At 36.2% G+C, this 19790-nt stretch overlaps 1 long non-coding RNA gene across 3 annotated transcripts in view; it reads left to right on the forward strand.

Moving 5' to 3' along the window:
* LOC121109776 overlaps positions 1-19346 on the forward strand; it is a 72081-nt gene extending 52735 nt beyond the window's left edge. The window contains exons 2-6 of one of the 3 annotated variants that reach the window (XR_006937324.1): positions 2594-2728; positions 4198-4406; positions 5263-5394; positions 15617-15726; positions 16497-19346. This is a non-coding gene — a long non-coding RNA (uncharacterized LOC121109776). Of the gene's footprint in view, positions 1-2593; positions 5395-15616; positions 15727-16496 lie in introns of all 3 variants that reach the window. The other 2 variants (XR_005857442.2, XR_005857443.2) reach the window with 2 other exon arrangements.
* The last annotated feature ends 444 nt before the right edge of the window (positions 19347-19790 follow it).

Below are 19790 nucleotides of genomic sequence, written 5' to 3' on the forward strand. Positions count from 1 at the left end.
CTTTTAATGGGACTAACTCACTGCAGTTGTACAATAACCCTTCATTGCATATATAATATTAGTTTACCTATTTACGGTGTTTTGAGAAAGGGAGAAAAAATGCAGCTTAAGACTCCACAGTAATCTGAAATGCTGGTTTCAGTTGATGGAAATGAAAGAGATTACTTTGTCAATGCCATAGAAAGTTCTGCAAGTTAACTCAGCAGATGGCATTATTCTCACAGAAATTTAGTTGTATCACTATTACAGTGTTAGGAAACCAGTATAAACATTCCAAACATGTGGACAATCAACAATCTGCACAAGATAAGTGTTGACAGTTTACGGGCTGGTCTGGCCTGGTTCCATAACTAGTGGGGCGGAGGGATTTTTTTTGCAAAATCCGTGCCTCCGGAAAAGGGAAACAGGGGACCCCCCCCAAAAAAAAGAATAATTAAAAAACCAGTGGCAACGATCTGAGGAGAAACAAACTAATTTACTAAATATAGTATCGGAATACACGATAACACACTATAATACAATACAATTCAATACAATTTTTAATAAAATCAAATATAATTGAGAGAAGGATTGTCCAATAGCTAAAGGCCTTACACTAATACTGAAGCCTTGTGTGCAGTTGGGAGCAGCAGCGAGATGATCTGAATGCGAGCATGATGAGACAAGAGGAAGACCCAGGTCATGTGACCTACAGGCCTTATATCTGTTCCCCTGAGCAAGAATGATAACAGTACTCGAACAGTCTTCTGGGGAACATAGTTCTCTTCCAGATAAGTACCCGGAACTAGAGCATTTGCTCTTTAACTCCCAGTACACTGCATGATATTATGATGTGGAATACCGATAACCAAAAAATCATAAAACCATGACAATAAGCTTTGTTGGCTTGGTAGTACTGTTCAGTGAAGTTATTTGGGTGCATTATCAAGTTGAGTAGAAGGCTCACATTTCCAATCATACATATCAAACAAGAAATACTTGGGTTTTTTTTGTATTAAAAAACTTAAGTCTTATATGATAATGCTCTTACCATTCATATGTATACTGCATTTATTGTATTTACAGTTCCATCTAAAAGCAAGAGTAATACTATAAATACGAAAGTAACAAAATGAGTGGGTACATAATTTTGACCAAAACTGGTAAATTCTTTATTTTCCCCCCTCTACCTTTGAAGAACCAAAAATTATAGTCTGTGAAAACAATTAATACTTTTAAATGATATAAAATGTTTGGTCACTGTAAAATACACTTGAAGTAATCTATGTAGATACCCACAGAAATTTTGGAAAGTATGCATCTCCACATATTACAGAGTGAGATGAAATCATAAGGTAATATACTTCAATGTAAGCAGAAGATATTTAAACAAAGTAACCACAAAAATGCTAATCCAAAAATAGAAAGAGACTTAGGATCCCATCTGTGCTAATTTACTACTTTCAGCTAGTGGTTGAGTCTTTAGGAACATTTTGTACTCCCCTATCATATCACCAATACTGAAAGAAAAAAAAAAAAAAACCACGAAAATCCATTGCTTATTTCAAAGGTCTGAACAGTTGCTTTAAAAAAATCAATTTCATATGCTGCACTCACCTGGAACAGTGTTGCTTCCAATTAATGCATATATTCAAGAGTTAGTCATTTTAAGAGTTAGAAGCACTTCAATAGGAGAGAAATGCAGTAAATTTATTTTAAAGAAGAAATTTTACTTCCATTGCACTCAGGGTGCAGAAACTGATTGATTTTATTCTATTTTATTAAGATGAATAAAGTTAATCCTGAAATTAGTAAAAGCACTGGCATGATTTCATACTCTTAACACCTAGCCTTTGAAAAGATTATACGGCCAGTTTGATCTTACTGCAAGACAGAGTAACACTCTTGTATCTGAAGAATGGGACCACTGTACTGAAAAACAAGCATATTATTGTTCTAATTTAATGGAAATGTGGATTGAATACAAACTGTCTGTAGCACATTGCCCTGATTTCAGGACTGCATTAACTTTCGCTGCTTCCTGATATTATCAACGGAGCACATCATACAACCCTACCCTCACAGACCTTAAACAGATTATTGGAGAGAACTACGGCGATTACTGACAGTAACATAAATTTCTTAAGCCAAGATATGTATCAGTGACAAAACTTCATTAACTTTACTGTATTCAACTGAAGCTGGCTTTCACTGTCAAAATTAAAGCCAAAAAAAAAAAAAAAAAAAAATTGAGATCTTAAGAAAAATGATTACAACTAGTCCTGTAACTTACTTTTAATCAGAGCACCAGTGATATTATTCCTCAGATGTTCAATGACTGCTTAAGGGTTTTCTGAAAGATATTTTAGATTCAGGGATTTATTTTCTTTTAAATAAGCTCCAAAAATTCCTGATTAAAAAAAAGTTATATTCAAACATTCATCACCAATTTCTCAAATCTGTTGAACAGGAACAGAAATGGGAGACAAAGTGAAGGTTCAGTCTTAACTGCCCAATTTAGCAGAGGATATAGATAGTTGAGATGTACTGTACAAATAAACTCAAAAGGAAAATGTAGCTACCTCTGAACCTGACTTACTTTTCTGCTTGTTAGGCAAAACGGAATGCCTGGGAAGGAATTCACCACTACAAGAGAGAGACTGGAAATTTCAGAGCCTGCAGTTCAAAGTGCCTGATACTGCTTGGAAGGCAATGTGGTTCCTTCCTGCTGACCTCAGTTCTGCTGAGTGTGAGATTTGCAAGGGGCGGTCACTTTAAAATCTGCAAACATACCTTCATTTTGTCCTTCTACTGATTATTTCTCTGGAGGAAAAACAAGAACACTGTTGGGATAAGCATTAAAGGCAATGTTAAAAGTTTAATTTCAGTATGGTTCAGAATTGAGAGGAAGTTAGAGATCTGAGGGTTTTCGCAAGCTGCACAATCCTATTAACCTTCATACCCAGACTTTTACATAAAGTCACACTGACACAGACAAGAGGACAGAAAGTGCTACTATAAAACCGTAGCCCTTGATCTTATGTCAATTACACCAAGAAAAGTATATTTTAGCATTATAACCATTTCCATTATCTTTCCCCTGTTTTGTTGTTGCTTTGTTTTTAAACAGCCACCCTTAAAAGGTAAGATGTCAATCTAACTTGAGATTCAAAAAATGCAGGAAGCATGGATGTTTTACTAAGGCATATAAATATTTATTTTCTGCAAATATTTCTTAGTATTTCAGTTTGATCAGTAGTGGACAAATCTCACACCTAAAGCTTTTGAAGTGTTCTGCCTCATGCTCAAGTTACTGGCTGATAGCCAGTAAGAACATCTGGCAACCTTTCCTTAAAAGAAAACTCCTGAATATTTTACAGTAAATAATATGCAAATTACAGGATTTATTTTCTACATTTAAAACAAACAATGTAAATGTGATATATATTGGAAGAGAGTACATCAGTTCTTTACTAATTACTATAGGGAAAACCTAAATACTTTACTTTGAGCTCAGGTGAAAGAATTATTTTGAAAAGACAACCTTGATTCTTACAACACAACAGGCTCCTTTGATCTGCTATAAATACAGACTACTTATTTACTACCTTGTGTACTGCACTACCCTTCTTATCGGAATTAGTTTTAAAAATTCCATTGAAGTAGTTTCAGACTAGTTAATAAAAATCTCAGTATTGAGATTCTGGTATTTAAACTGATTAGTGATTCAATTTGCTCTCATTCTGACCACTGGCAGCCAGTATACTTCTGGGAACTCCTAGGCTGTTCCAGCCCTATTGCTGTGGAGCTGCCTGGGGATTATTGATAGTCAGAATAAAGCAAAGACACTTCAGCTCAGCCCCTCAACCCAGCTCCCTCCAAAGCTACCCTGCTGCTCCCTCAGCTGCACCTAGATGGCTCTTAATGCTCTGCTGACTGTAGTAACGTGATCAAAACCCCTAGGAGGAAGAGGTACTGTTATGAGTATACTTCTCATTGCCTACAAACACAGCATATAGGAGAGGAAGAAAACATAGGGAAGGATTATTTTCACTCCTTGATCTGACTGGTAATTATTAGTTCATTCTTTCTTTGTACAACATTCTTGCCCCTCAAATGCATAAAGAAAGAAACCCCTGGCTACACACTTAAGGGAACAAAAGCATACTGTTAGAATGATTTTATTTAGAGAAATGTTACCTTTTTTTTATGTTTCAGTGCTGATCTCTCCTCTGGTGACAGCAACAGGACCTGAGGGAAGGGCATGGAGATGCCTTGGGGGAGGTCAGGCTGGGCATTATAAAAAATTTCTTCACCAGAGGGCAGTGGGCATGGGCTCCCAGGAGCATTTGGATACTACTTTCACACACAGGGTTTGAATTCTGTGTGGTGCTGTGTGGAGCCAGGATTTGCACTCAGTGATCCTTGTGAGTACTTTCCAACTCAAGATAATCTATGATTGTATGTTTGATGCAATACAGTGGTGAGACAAAAATTTGTTTAGAGGGTGAAATGCATACAGTGCCATGCAATGCAACCCTGTCCAGACTTTGACAGGTACAAGAGTAAAAATTCAAAATAAACCTCAACTTTGAATAAATATCATTAGTTGCCATACTTTTGCCTCTATTATATCAGAATGAGTTTGTGTGAGCTTCAGCTCTACACAGATTAGTAGTGCAAAATCTACGGTTTTCTGAGGTGTACGAATACACGTACACACCACTATTAAATGGGTGTACACATACACATTACATGTGTGGTGAAAAAATCCTATGTGTTTATAAACACTTATATGCACTAATGCTTTTATTTATATACTCAATGCACATACATATATATAGACATACATCCACAGGACTTGATCATTAAGGGTATGTATATGTGTGCAAGTGTAGAATAAACTATATGACTTGAGAATAAAAATGAAACAAAGTTTGTGATGACAACAGGGGTTTTGAAAACACAGGCACAAGGACCCAGGTCTGTAAATATCCTAAGAAAACCTTGTGATTAAAGAAATACAATTTTGGCAGCACATGACTAACTGGTAGCAGAATTCACCCTGGTTTTCTGACTGAGCTGTGTGTTGCAATTGCAATAGCAATTTTGCTAACTAACTTACATTTGTATTGTGTTTTCAAAAATGTGCTTATCAGAAATTCATATGTAATTATCAAGATATCCTAACATAAGTAACAATATGCAAGGAACTTCCATTGGCTTAATTTTCTGAAAGGAGCAGTCTGGTACTGAACAATTCTCACTGTGTCCTTAACTTAGTCATAATTAGATGAAAAGAAAAATCATCTTCTTGAACACTGTGGCCTGTGCCAACGATTACCAACTGAAGAGATAGAAGGCAAAGAAGAAACTGCCAGAGGAAATTCTTGTAGTGCATTCACACTACAGCCTGTAAGTTTATTTATACTATGACATAGTACATCTGTCATCTCTCATCCTACTACATACCCATGGTATGAGACAGGGTGTATGTTGGGGTGGAGGGAGGTCTGAAGAAAGAGTACATTGTTTTGAAATGCTTGTCAAGAGCCTTAAATATCAAGACATCCAATTCCTGGATTTTCCATCTCCTTAACACTAATTCCTTTTCCTCTCTTATATGTACATAAACTGCCAGTGTTTTCTGTAAGACCTCTGTATAAACAAACCTGAACAGAAGAACCACTTTCAGCTCCCAGTCCCAGAAGTAACATCACTGGATGTGGACAACTAATGTTGTCCTTCTTGACTTTTACTCCTATGTAAATGTGAGAGTGTTTAAAAATAGTTGATTTTTCCTATTGGAGAGTTTTCCATCTGACTCCATTTTCTCTTTATTTGATAGGAGACAAATATTTTAATAAAGTCTCTTTCATAAAGAAATATGAACTTCATTTGAAACAGGTCCAGTCACAAAATTTTAGCATAGTACATCTGTCATAAATTACAGCCAGTCTCATCTTGTTCCAGTCTATACAAAGACAAATGGAACTAGAAATCAGGAGTACAAGTATCTTATTAATTATCTGAAAGTAGAATGTAACACTGAAATGAAATCAGCTTATCAGATTTCAAATTGAAACACACTCTTTTATTTGTAAGTCTTACCACGGTTGCCTTTACTCCAAACTACGTCATGGAGACTGAGGGTATGGGGTATGGGTTTTCAGATAGAGGTAGGGTTGGGATGATTGCAGATGGAATATTTGTGGCCCCACCAATGGAATATTTGTGGCCCCACCAAGCTTCTCAGATCTTCACAGGTCTGTCTCTGTCTTGAAGTCACAGTGCTGTTGCATGAATTTTAAATTATCACAGCTACACACCTCCTGCAAATAATCATTAAGGAAAAGTATTCGCTTTTCTCTCACTTCAAAATGTTTACTGACCATCCCTTTGCCACAATTCTGAGAATCATGCTGGGTACAGTTTTGCCATTTTCCCATTCAAGCACAACAATCTATATTTTGAATTTACTCCTCTACAGGAACACAATTATTCTTGGGAGCATTTACAAACTATTTAGTCAGCAGTATCATAAGTTTCTTATTTCTACAACTGTGATAACAGGATAAACAGCTGGCACAAGTGAGGCAGCTAGCTTATAAAAAATAGCATCATTTTCACTGGTTCTCAGTTTGCTGTGCAGTCAACAACTTTATGGTTTTGGGCTGCAGCAAGACTGAAGACGGAATGACAGAAAAGGAATCAGACAAAAAATTTCTAGATGACAAGTATCCATCTCTAATTTTGTGTTGTAAATCTCCCTTTTTCAAGTGAGTATGAACAAACTCCACACATAGATGGGATTTCACTTTATTAAAATTTTCCTATTCTTGCTTATTTTACAAACTATTTTCAGAAAGCAGTTGTAAGTGATCAAGCTACTACAGGATAGTTATTTTCTGTAGAAAAAGTAAAAGGCTCTGAGTATTCGTTAGCAGAAATTATTAGTATGAACTACTGCCCTGAATTGAACAGTCTATGAACAAGTACATAATCAGTTATCACAGTTCACTGACTTTTGAAGCTATGGTATTTTACTTTCAATCATTTGGCAGACTGTCTGATGTAGGATACTTGTCATATGAATAAATTCTCATTATAACAGATGCAACAGTGCTACATTTTTGAAAACAAGAGTTCCTTGGTGAATAGAACCATGTCTTATCCAGCACGTGTTTCCAGACGGGTGTTAAACCTCCCAGATATTTTGCTTTGGTTTCTTTGGGCAGGAGGGAGGGCAGGACCCATGAGCAGTTACATGATGTTTCGGGATTTACCTGTAAAGTTCTCATTCAAAAAGGATAAAAGGTGAAGAAAACCATATTAGTGTTTACTAAGCATTGGATGATGTTTAATAGTTTCTCAAAGCAGTTCTGTGACCATTCAATTTATATTGCAGACTGTAAAAAAACAAAAAAAAAAACAAAAAAAACCACCACCATAAAAGGAGAATACAGCTGAGTGACCAGTTGATATGGGCATCTCAGCAGCAAGCTAACGGTCACAACTGCATATTTTAGGAATTAATTCAGAATACAGATGAGCAACTTAGTCAGCAGTAGCTTTCCACAGATGATTGCAGTTAAGAGTAAAGTGTAACATATGCACATATACAAATCTCAAATAAATGTTCACATCTCTACATACTTCTGTGATCTGTATTTAGAATATAGATAAAAAAAAGTCCCAGACCACACTGGATTTGTTACCAGCGACTTGAAATAGCTAGCCATTGGTAAGGCAACCAGTTAGAAGTCTGTTTACTTTAGTAAGGACTTCATTGCAGTCCAAATCTACACAGAAAGACTTAACAGGAGATCACTATGTAATGTGGCAGATAAAGACATAACAAGATAGAGCTGCTGAAAGCTGGGGAATAAAAAACATTACAGAATATTTTGTTTTTGTCTTTAGAGTTCAGAATTAATCCTTGGAGCTACTTACCTGAAGATTTTATGACTCTGCAAGGCTAAACAATACCCTGTCTTTATTTAGAAATACTCGCTCAATTTGCATGTTGTCAAAGATTAGAAAATCCAGAATGCCCTGTGCACCACTTATTAGCAGACTACTCAGACTGATTCTCTGCAAAATTTAACAGCTAAATCACTTCCACTGGGCTCATAAATGGTATACAAATGCAGTTCATAAACACCTACTTAGGCGTATGCTGAATTTTAGGTGCATTTCTTTTTTAAAGTGCAATACTAATATCTTTCTGTGGTTTAACTCAGCAGGTGACTGAGCACCAAGTTACTGCTTGCTCACGCCCCCCCCCCCCCCCTTTCCTAGTGGGATAGGGGAGAGAAAAGAAGCCTAAGTAGAACTTCCAGGTTGAGATAAAATTACTTAAGATAGAGAAAAAGAAAAGGCTAACAAATTTGACAAATGTATGTAACAAGTGATGCACAAGATTTGCTTGTGACCCTCCCCACAAATTTCCAGCTAGCCCCCTGAGCGGTGGAACAGAGCCAGAACTCCCATCCCCTTGAAATCTCCTTGCACTTGATGTCATATGGTATAGGATATAATTTTGGCCATTTTAAGTCAGCTCTACTAATTCTGTTCCTTCCCAGCTCCTTGGGCCCTTCCCTGCGAAAGGCCTTGGCTCTGTACAACACTGCTTATTAGCAAATACAAGCATTGGTGTGTTATCAACTATCAACATTGTTTTTCTCCAGGAAGCAAAACATAACTTCATACCAGACACTCTGAATAAAACAATTCCATCCCAGCTGAAACTAAGACATAAGAAATTCCAAGCACAGTATTTAATATCCCAATTAAAAATTAATCTTTCATTCCAAGAACAACAACAAAATCATGGACAATTTTCTATCAGGTATTGGTCTGAAAAAATAAAATTTGTGTTTTGTTGCTCTCCACCCCCCTCATCCCACCTTAAGAGACAAAATCAAAGAATATTCAATTAGGAATCAGTTTCTCTTAGACACTGTTCTCTAGAACACCTTTAGAAAGTTGAGGGTTTTTTTCTGTCTCAGATTAAGTATTTTGATTTGAATTTTCCATATCTCTTTGTTCTCCACACAACCTCCCAAAATTGAAGGTGCTCAAAGCAGACAAACTCCAGCACTGTCATATCAAAGCTTTTTAGAGCTCTCAAAGTGGAAAAGTTTAATATCAAAATATCTTGAATTAGTTCATTTATTCAATGAAATTTATAATATATTGTTTATTTGCAAAGTAAGTTTAATTTTAGATCATGGGGAGTTTTGCTTTTACTAAATTCAGTTTTACAGAGAAGTTCAGCAACTCAAGTACTGTGATCTGAGAGAAACAGATCTAATTCCTTAAAAATAATTATTATTTTTTGTACGTTATGCAAATCAACATCTCTAAAAACAATCACCAAATCCTATTTCTAGCTGCTCAGCCACAAGGCAGGAAATTTTGTAGCTTCATGTACAGACTTTATACATGATGTTATGCACAAAAGACATCATTCACAGAGATATTTTCTTATAAACAAGTTTCTCTGCTAGTGATTACTAGCAGTACTGGTTGGCAATAAAAGGCACCTACTCATGTTTGATATTCTCTTGTCACCCATTTGCAGCAATAGACTGCCTTTTCACTTCCTTTATAAACTGTTCTGACACATGGGGCACAGTGGGAGACTGCTTTCAACTCAACTGTTTTTTCTCTCTCTCTCTCTCTCTCTCTCTTTTTTTTTTTTTTTTTTTTAACTGTAATTAGCATATTTGTAATATCCTTTGTTCTAAGAATCGATTTTCCTTCTCTCTCAAAAAGAAAGGGCATTACAGGACAGTGCCAAATGAAATGAATGTTCTGCCACTCCACCTGGAGTTCAGGCCTGCTCTTCTACTGTTAGGTCCTCATGCCAGGAGAACTTGTTTTCAGGTCCCAGCTGGGCAAACTTACACCAAATTAAGAGTTCTCAGCCAAGCTAATCAGCAGACAACAGGCTCCCACACAGCAGTATTACCACTTCTGCTACACTAAGCAAATGTAAAAAGCACTGAAGTATGAAACTGTAGCAATTTACAGCTCACTTCAGGGGTCTGAACTATTTACAGCTTTGAAGAGAAGAGTTGGGCCAAGTTAAAACAGGGATCATTGAGTGCTGAATTTCCCTAATGGGAGGAGAAACTGTTATGTACTGAACCTGTCAGTAAGCAACCTATCTCAGTTATGCAGGTCTTCTGCTTTGTGATACCATTTTGTATTCTTTTGAAACAAAAAATATGACCAGGGCAAAATTTCTTGTAACTAATTGTGTTAGACACCTTATGGCATTGACATATTGTCAGCTATTTTGTACATGTAAGTATTTTGTATATCAGAAATCCTATTCCTGTGGCTATAGGATATGTTATCCTCACAACATAAACTAGTATTTTTATTAACAGTTTCTAGAATTAGTATCTGGAGACAGATAAATATGAAGATAATTCTCAGAACTAAATAGGTCTGTCCAAAACTCTCAGAACAGAATCTCTTTAGTCTGCTCAATAGAGGAGGTACCAGGGCTATTAAGCTTTCTAGGAGTTGTCTCTAAAACATGTTTAGAAATAGTTTACATTTCTACATAAGCAGAAGGAGGGAATAAACTTTTGTTCAAAGACAAAACAAAAGTTAAAAATGTAATTATTTGTTAAATTATCAATTCAGTACACACAATTGCAACACGCACATTATTTTCAAATCCAACTGTCATCCAAAATCCAGGAAGAAAGCCCTCTAACTCTAATGTGGTGCTAGAAAGTGGTTTTCCTTTATACCTCCTGATATGTACCCGAAAACTTGACAAAACAAGCATGCTCTCTTAGAGTTCAGGCTCTACATTTAAGCATTTAAGACATATATATGCTGTACATTGCTATGCATATTGATTCCTTTCCAAGAATTCATCAATATATGCTAATGTCCCTCTGGGCACGCATGATAGTGGCTTTCAGCGACTTATTTTATCCCCATTTCACCACCATCAGCTTTATCAAAAATAATTTTGGCTGATCTTTAGCTGTTTTCTGCTCAATTTAGCAAACTTCCATTGCTTGTTGGTGTCTCCAATTTATAGGAGGGAGAGGAGGTTCTTTGATGTATGTGTACCTGGCGTGAGATTAAGAAACAACGGTTCAAATGTTGGTCTGACCAGTTTATTACAAATGTTAATAACGGAGATGAAGAAAGGGGAGGACGGACACTATTACAGATTGGGGTGATGGGGAAGAGAAGGCGAGTGATAGAAAAGATAAGAAGAAGCAAGAATTGCGTGAAGCAGGGATAGTCACCACCAGGATCCAGCAGTAGACCCATTGCACTCTGTTCCGATGGTCTGAGGCCGAAGGGCAGGAGCAGTGAGGCTGGTCTTGGGCAATGAGAGCGTGCAGGTACTGGGTGGTTCCAGGAAGAAGCCACAGAGTAAGTCCAGGAGGAAGCAGCAGGTCTCAGGTATCAGGCCCAGGAAAGTCCGTCAGCATGCAGTCCGTAGTGAGGGATCTGATGGCAGACACCTCGAGTCCATCAGCATACAGGCCTTCTGTAGTGAGGGATCTGATGGCAGAAACCTTGTGTCCGTCAGCATTCAGGACTTTCGCAGTGAGGGATCTGATAGCAGAAACCTCTCCTCATGGTTGTTGGACCCTCTTTTATCCTCCTTTTTTCCTGCCTATGCGACATCCCTGGGTGCTTGAGCAAGAGTCATGTGCATACCTCCTGAGATGGCCATCTTCCTCGAGATAAGTCCGCACAAAAGACCCTTTCTCGGCCATTATCAGCAGCTTATCCTTCTGTTGTTGCCCCTGGCCTTGTCCACCTGTGCTCCTTAAAGGATTTCACAACCCTTAGCCAGGACCTGTCCATCAGTGTCCTCCAGACAGAAATTTCTCTACTTTTGCCCAGGACTTGCCTGGACTTGTTCCTCAGCAAACTTTGAATCAATTATATAAAAGAATAATCTCTTACAGTTAGACCATATTAAACAACTTCAAAAATAATACAGGTGAAATATGAGGAAGATGTCCTTGCATCTGGTGGGTGCAAAAAGACAAAAGTAGTCTATTATGACTCCAGTGTTTTTTGTGAGTCAGAATCATTGAGGAAACAAGGCTGTTCATATGCCAAGCAAAGTTGAAACGGAAAGTTTTAGAACTAGTACTCATTAGTTCCTTCTACTAAACTAATATATTGATCCTTCAAGTAATATAAGGATTCCAGTTGTTAAACAAACAAACCTATATCACAGCTACAGGGAGTCCAGGATCAAAAAGCATTTAACATCCCTGAGAAAACATTCCTCATCCCAAATCTCTTTCTACACTTTTTTTTTCACTCCACTTTTAGAAACCTAGACAAGACAGTCCTCTTGCTTGTATTTAATTACATAAGCCATTTTTTTTTCACAATCTATACATATATAAACAGATATTGACATACATGTATATTAGAAGATCATAAAATTACAATGAAGTTTCTTGTGTCAGTGTTTGCAGAACTATAACCATTACCAGCACGTTGTTTTTAAAACACTGCCCTTCAAACCTCTCTTCAAATAAAGATATTCCAAACACCAGCAAGAACAAAATATTATAAATGATTCAAATAAATACTTTTAATATATGACTTCATATTATCAGTAATTTCTCTGGGTCCTCAAACCTTTAACCATTCCTACAATGCGTAGAAACATTGTCATAGAAAATTGTGAAGTTTTTTGTAAGTAGAGTATAGACAATCTCTCAACATACTGTTCTTTAATTAAGGCTTCCTCTGAGGCATTGTTCTGCTAATAGTCCTTCCAGATCCTTCACTGATGAGTGTAAGCCACTCATCTCCCAGCCACAGACCTTGAACAAGCAGTCAAGATAAACTCCATTTTAAATTTAAGCAAACAATCCATGATAAGGCACAAAGCCTGCAAATCATTTCTGTACTGTAAATACAATTGTGAAGGCCTCTAATGCAACATGCAGCTTGCTACAAAGACCACCTGACTGATCCGTCAGTGTAGTAATCTTGTCAACAGACAAATGAGTCAGTCACTTGCACTGTTTGCAGCATAGCATTGGCTGCATAGCACTTGTAGAACTTTTGGGGTGTCAAGCCAGTAAAAACAAACAAACTAAATACTTGCGGTAAACTTGCAGAACAGAAGACCACAAAGTAAAAGAGAAATACATTAGACCATTGATACAAACAATGAGTTTTCTTCAAAATTAGTTTAAGACCTTATATTCAAAAGCGAAGTTTAGAAAAATATGTGAAAATGCATCTTTAGGTGTCACGGTACTAGAAGAGTGTCATGGAAGAACTGCTTAAGTTTGAAAATACGTGCAATGTAAGTTGTGATTAAATATGACGCCTTTACAGGCTAACCTCAGACATCTACTACAGCAAAACCTTAGGATACCCTGGATACAGTATTTTTAAACAGAGGGAAGGAAGTGTTAGGTCAGCAAACGGATACTAAAGATTTAAACAACTTAGGTAGTACCCATAGATTAAAAACAAGATCCTTATAACCACACCACTCTGTATATTTTTTGATTATACGCCAACAAAGACCCTTTGCAAGAACCCCTTCACTGAACAGGAGTGTAGGTGCAATGTTAGATTTAGTATGCGTGATGATTCTGAGAATAGGTGGTGTAGGGAAAGGCAATAGCAGATAACAAGTTTTAAACAACCCAAAAAAAGGGTGACAGCCATAATCCTGTGGCTATCATGATGTGCTCAATCATTGTTTCAGGCCGTGACTTAGCAATTCCCATACAGGTGGGAACTTCACTGAAATTGCATGATTATTCATATGTTAAAAATATATAAGGGGGCTGATTTAGCTCTGGTGTGTGCATACTTTGTGAAGAAATTCTCATTCACCTAGTAATGTAGTAAAGCACTGTTGACTTTCTACACTATCATTTGGTTTAGGGAGTTTTCTTGGTTATGGTTTTCCATAACAAGATCATTAACAGAAGTGAAAAAGTTGTAGAAAGCCCTGGAATACTACACAGTTCTGAAAATCTATTATTTAGGAATGATAAGGCTGGAAAACATTCTAGGGAGAGCTATTAAGATCTTCAGGGGCGGCACAGGTTTTAACTACATGAAATAGGCTAAAAGGTGTTGTATTGATTAATTTAGCAAGTAGTGTGTGTGCAATAGCTTCTATACAGAAAAACATGAAATAAAGTAATTGGTGCGTATATTAAAGAGAAGAAAAGAAAGAAAAGAAAAAGAGAAAAGAAAAGAAAACATGCATACTTATACATAAATTTCAAGTAAAATCTGTTAATTGTTCAGCCAATTCAGCAATTCTGTGATACTGCACCAATAGAATGAAAAAATAAATAATTTTTAAAGGGTGTCTTGTTATGTATGCTTTCAGGTGCTAATCCAGGATCCTGCATCATATCAAATAAATAATGACAAAGCAATTAAGGTTTGTCCCAGGCTGTGTTACTATTAGGGTGTCTTGTCACAAGAGCTGTGTTCAAATCCATTTTCCCTACCTTAGAATGGTGTGCAAAAAACTATTCCCAGGAAGGTAATTCTAATTAATCCACAGTTTACTTCAGTGTTTTATCTCTCACTAATATGAAAACAATGAGTGGCATCTCTTACTGTCTGACAACTAATTAAGCAGGCAAAAGTTTAAGAGCCTATCAGATATCATAATTTATTAGGAAATTAATAGAAACAGCTCCAGAGAGCTGTAGCCAAATCCATCATTAGTTTATTGGACTAAATATAGCCTACATTAAGTGCCTTTTTTACTGGAATTAAATAGACACACAATAGTTTAAAAACAAAAGAGAGAAAAGAGAGAAAAAGGGAAGCTTAAGCTGGGAATGATGTCACCTACTTAAAAAAAATGTTACAGGTAAAGATCAAAAACTAATTAAAAAATAAGCAAAACAAGTTATAGCATGTTGGTCATCTCACAACAAAATCCATAGCTTTTGTTTTGTTCTTTGTTTTTATTTCCTTGCTGTAAACAAATATTGTTTCTGCACACTCTAAGCTAGGGTTCACAAATGGAAATAAGTCTAATATTTTTTTTTTCAAATACATAGCAAAAAACTACTTAATTATTGACATAACACAACTCATCTTGTAGCATGCAGATTTTTCTGCATACATCAAAAATGTCTAGGCGAAGATACCTGAGAACTAACTGAAATAAAGATCGTTACAGAAGTGGTTGTCTTCTGGAATTCTGTATGATTTTGATGAGGCAGAAAAACCTCTCTTTTATACTCTACAATTCTTAAATTTACTTTTTCTGTCTATCTCATAATCCTTTCAAAAAGGCAAGTTTGAAAGGAAATATCAAGCAACAGAAAAATATATTTGTAAGACGTAAAATTAAGATTCCTGGAAGGCTTTCCTAAGAATGCAGAGCAAAGTCATGTACTTTCCCAGGACTAGAATATGATGTCTGTAGGAGACTAAATATTACAGAATTGCTCTATAATTGGCTTAATGAGTGTGAATATAAGGAAGCCGAAAAGTTTATTGAATACCCCCAGAAATAAGAAAAAAAATTGCTGTTTTAGCATAAATTTAAAAGAATGGTAAAAATGACACAATCGACTTTCAGTTGGGCTTTTGTCCTTCTCATACTTACCAAATCTACTTCCAGGTTATTTGCATTTGGGGAGTAGTGTTCTCAACACACCAAAATGTTGCGATCTCCTACAGAGAGAGAATGAAGATGAATGGCTTTGGTTGGTGTATCGAACCCATTGCAAGGTAAGACTACCGAGGCCTTCAGAAATTTTATAACAAAAATGCTGTTTTTTCAATGGCTTTCAGAAACCATAGTTCTGTTTGCACATACAGCCTCAAATGAAAACACCACTGTAACAGATAAGATTACTTGAAAACTTAAAGTAACTTAAATTGGTACGTCAGTCAGTGCAGCTAAGGGGCTTGAATTCAGTTTGCATGTATGTTCTAACCTAACAGCATGCAGACTGAGTGGGTAAATTCAACAAATCATTATGATTGCCTCTAATACACCATGAAAAACATCAAGTCAGTACAAAAAAAATCTACAAATGCTTGTGTATTATTCTTTGAAAGAGTAGTAAGAGGTAAGACAAAGCACTCACAGAGTGCTTTGCAAGAGTGCTTGCAAAAAATGCAAGACATCCATTTATATGGACCCATTGGTGTTGTTCAACAATTAAAACTGAGAAGTATCATCCTGCTGAAAGAGAACTGCTTAACAAAATAAGAAATCCAGACCAAGACATCTGGAAATGGAACAGATAAAGGATTTGAAGTAAGTACATCGAAGACTAGGGCTGCTTGTCCTAAAACTTTCTGGATCTAATAAAAAATAAATAATTTTTAAAAATGGTTGGATAGTTAATTAAAATAGATGCTTTCACTGATACAGATTATGTCTTTATGATATGTACTGGTGTTTCTATACAGACAAATTCCATGACAATTATTTTTAACTATTTATTTATTTTTATTTTTCTGTCTTTCTATGTCTTTTTGGATCATTTCAGGTTAATACAGTTTTAATTTCTCAGCTTTGCTGTATTAATTTTATATGTACTCCTCTGTGGATTTCCTGTAATTTGAGCGAAACGGAATCTCCTGGTCTTTATGCTACAGAAGACAGCGATCCCTTACAAAGTGTTTCAATGCACTGTAGCATCTGATTTAAGGGGAACAGGATGCAAATACAGAAATAAATTTATCTTACTCCATTTCTAATTTAGCTGATTAATCCGTGTGGTACATACAACACAACACACACATCACCTCCTGTACTGCTGTCTGACATTTTACAGTTTCCTTTAGCTCACCCAGAAAGCCACCGAGCCGTCTGGTGACAGATTTTTCTTCTTTATGAATTCAGTGCCATGTACTGAGAAGAACAACACACTGTCATGCACTTCCACAGCTCCCTGTTGTGACTTCAGACACTGTTTCTCACAAAAAGTCCTCCACGGCTATGAATTTCAAGACTTTACTTGTGTGTAATACACAATGCATTTTCAAAATGCTAAAGAATGTAAAGTTCTCATTTAGAACTAAAGATCACCTGAAGTATTTAATGTCCTTTCATTACATTAGAAGTCTTGGCAACTTTGTTTTTCAGCAGGTGGAAGCGAAGCCTAAACGTAATATTTACTTGGATGCTTTAAAAGAAAAACCTTACTCTGATAGCGACAATATAACTGTTGTATAATGCCTGGGAGGGAAAGTGCCAAAGCATAAAAAAATCTCCAAAGCTTAAAGACATATTTATGAATCTTAAATGGAAGAATTAACAGTTACAAACATCTGGATTTCCTTTGAAAGCTGTCTATTATGTTATAGGGATTCCCTGCTGAACTGTACAATTCCAGAGCTGCTATGGCCAGTACTCAGTTATGATATTTGCTGTAGTTCTAGTTCTTCTGGTGGACCTTTCATTTCAGCTATGGAGAGGTTTCAAAAGTAAACTTTTTCTGGCTGTTCTCTACCACTGTGATGACATAGTATCCAGACTGCATGGGAGTGTCTTGAGCCTACAGATGCATGCACTCAGGCAAGCTTCCAAAAGACTTTGCCAAAAGTACATCTTCCTACAATTTGCTGCCTTACTACTGCAGAATTAATGCTAGTCCAGTTGAAATGAAACAAGATCTACAGATAACTTGTAAAACATATCTACAAGGACTTTCACTGACCCTTCATACTTTGTAGAACACCGTGTCCAGGAAGGAGAAAAATAATAAAAGTTTGGTGAAAAGTACTAACAGGTAAACAAATGGACTGAAAATTTGAATGTCATGGTGTAACTAGGCTCACAGAAGATGCAAACTTCTCAATTACAGCAAATTCTCAATTGCAATTCTCAATTGCAGCAAAAGAACCTATGAACTTCAGATTTGGATCATTGAAAAGATGTGGTGAAGTTTACTGGCCAAATGAAATATTCCCAAGACAAGTTCCATGAAATATGAAGTTTTAATACAAGAGCTGCTTCAAAAATAATGTTTCCCTTTTTTATTATGTTGGCCCACAGAGTCAGAGGTAGATGTTGGTAGTATGGTAGAAGAGGTTGAACTTTCACACCATGAAGGTTTGTTGCTATGTGACAGATGGCAGTAGAGGGGCAGTCTGATAAAATGGTGTCTGCCATGGAAAGGCATGAGAAGAAAAAGTGTGTCATTGAATTTCTCCATGCAGAAAAAAAAAAACCTGCAACCATTGATGGTCCTGGATGCTTGGTGAATGTTAATAGAGACCAAGCAGTGGATATGAGCACAGTTAGGTGGTGGGTGGTGCATTCCAACAATGGCACTGCCATAGCAGCTTTGAAATAATGGGTCAACCTCTACTGGTGCAGATTTTTACTGGTGTGGCATGCAAGCTCTTGTTCACTAGCTCTTGCTGGTGAAAATGCGTAGCTAATGATGGTGATTATGTTGGAAAATAGTGTTTTGTAGCTGAGAGTTTGCTCTATCAAATAGTGTTATTGTGTTCTTTGTATCTGTTGTAGTTTCCACGGAAATAAATAGGAGGCCTTACTTTTGGAGTAACCTATGTATTTATATTTCTTTTTGCACTCCTCAAGAAATTTTGGGAGTAATGTTAGGATTATGATGATAAAATCGATAATTTCATGAGCTAGCCCAAAATAATTTCAGAGAAAAATAATCACATGCAATGGAAATACCTATTTATTAAGTTCCTTATTCATTAATGAAAACAAAACATTTTATGAAATGCCAGTTTCCTTTATGTCTTACGTTTTTAATTTAAGAAGGAAATCATTATTAACTGCGTTTTGTACTTAAATGGAAATTAGCCTTGCCCGTGTAAATGACTGCAGCAGTAAACCTGAGTAACAAGAAATGCATTGCTTTTCTTCTTAAATCTGGCTTTGAAAGAAGAAAATAAAGATTTGTCATCCCTTAAGGAAGCAAATGGCCTGATTTTGTCATCAGTTGTCATTTCACTCTTAACTCAATAAATCTTAATCTTCAAAGTCAGTATTGGCTTATTAAAGATAAACTGCAATTCTGGATGATGTTTCCTCTCTTCCTGTATTTGTTCCCATGAAATACACATTACCCTTGACACAATGGTTTTCTGTGCCTATCCTAAGTATCAATTCAATGCTATTAAATGCATGTCTAATACTAAATAAAGCATGCAGATTAAGCACTCCTTATTACATGTACTTCAGTTTATTGACTCACACCTTAGGTTTGTTTCTGTATTGAGAGAGTAGTAATTTACTGCATGTGATTTATAGTTCCTAGGCAGTGGAATGTATATACATAATGTATTAAATTTAATGAATGATGAAAGTGTTAAAAATTTCCGAAATAAAAATAGTTGTGTGTTCTTCAAATTTATTACTGCTTTGAAATTATTTTCACAAGTATTTACAAGACTTCGTAGCAAAAGTGAATCATCACAGATCCTGCATCAGTGTTTTACATTCACTGCAAAATGTTGTAGACTGAATATCACTGATAATTTGACGCTGTTTTGACCCTATTTATTAAAGTAATTAGGACTGAATTCTGCTGGCTCACCAGGTTCTCCTATTTGCTGATGTATCCTCAAGCTGCTAGTAGCAATTCAGATGCAATGCTTTAACTCTTATTCACTCACATGATGGGAATAAATTGTACCATGGATTAGGATTATTCACATGCTATAAGAACTGAATCTACAACATTTTCTCAAGTATTACTTTTAGACACTGCAGATCAAGAATCAGAATATCTTGAAGAAATTCCAACAAAACCTGGAATTTCTTGGATTCTTTAAAATAACAGTTCTGTAAAAAAAAA

Source organism: Gallus gallus, chromosome 2 (genome assembly GCF_016699485.2).
Source record: "Gallus gallus isolate bGalGal1 chromosome 2, bGalGal1.mat.broiler.GRCg7b, whole genome shotgun sequence".
Classification (NCBI taxonomy): Eukaryota; Metazoa; Chordata; class Aves; order Galliformes; family Phasianidae; genus Gallus; species Gallus gallus.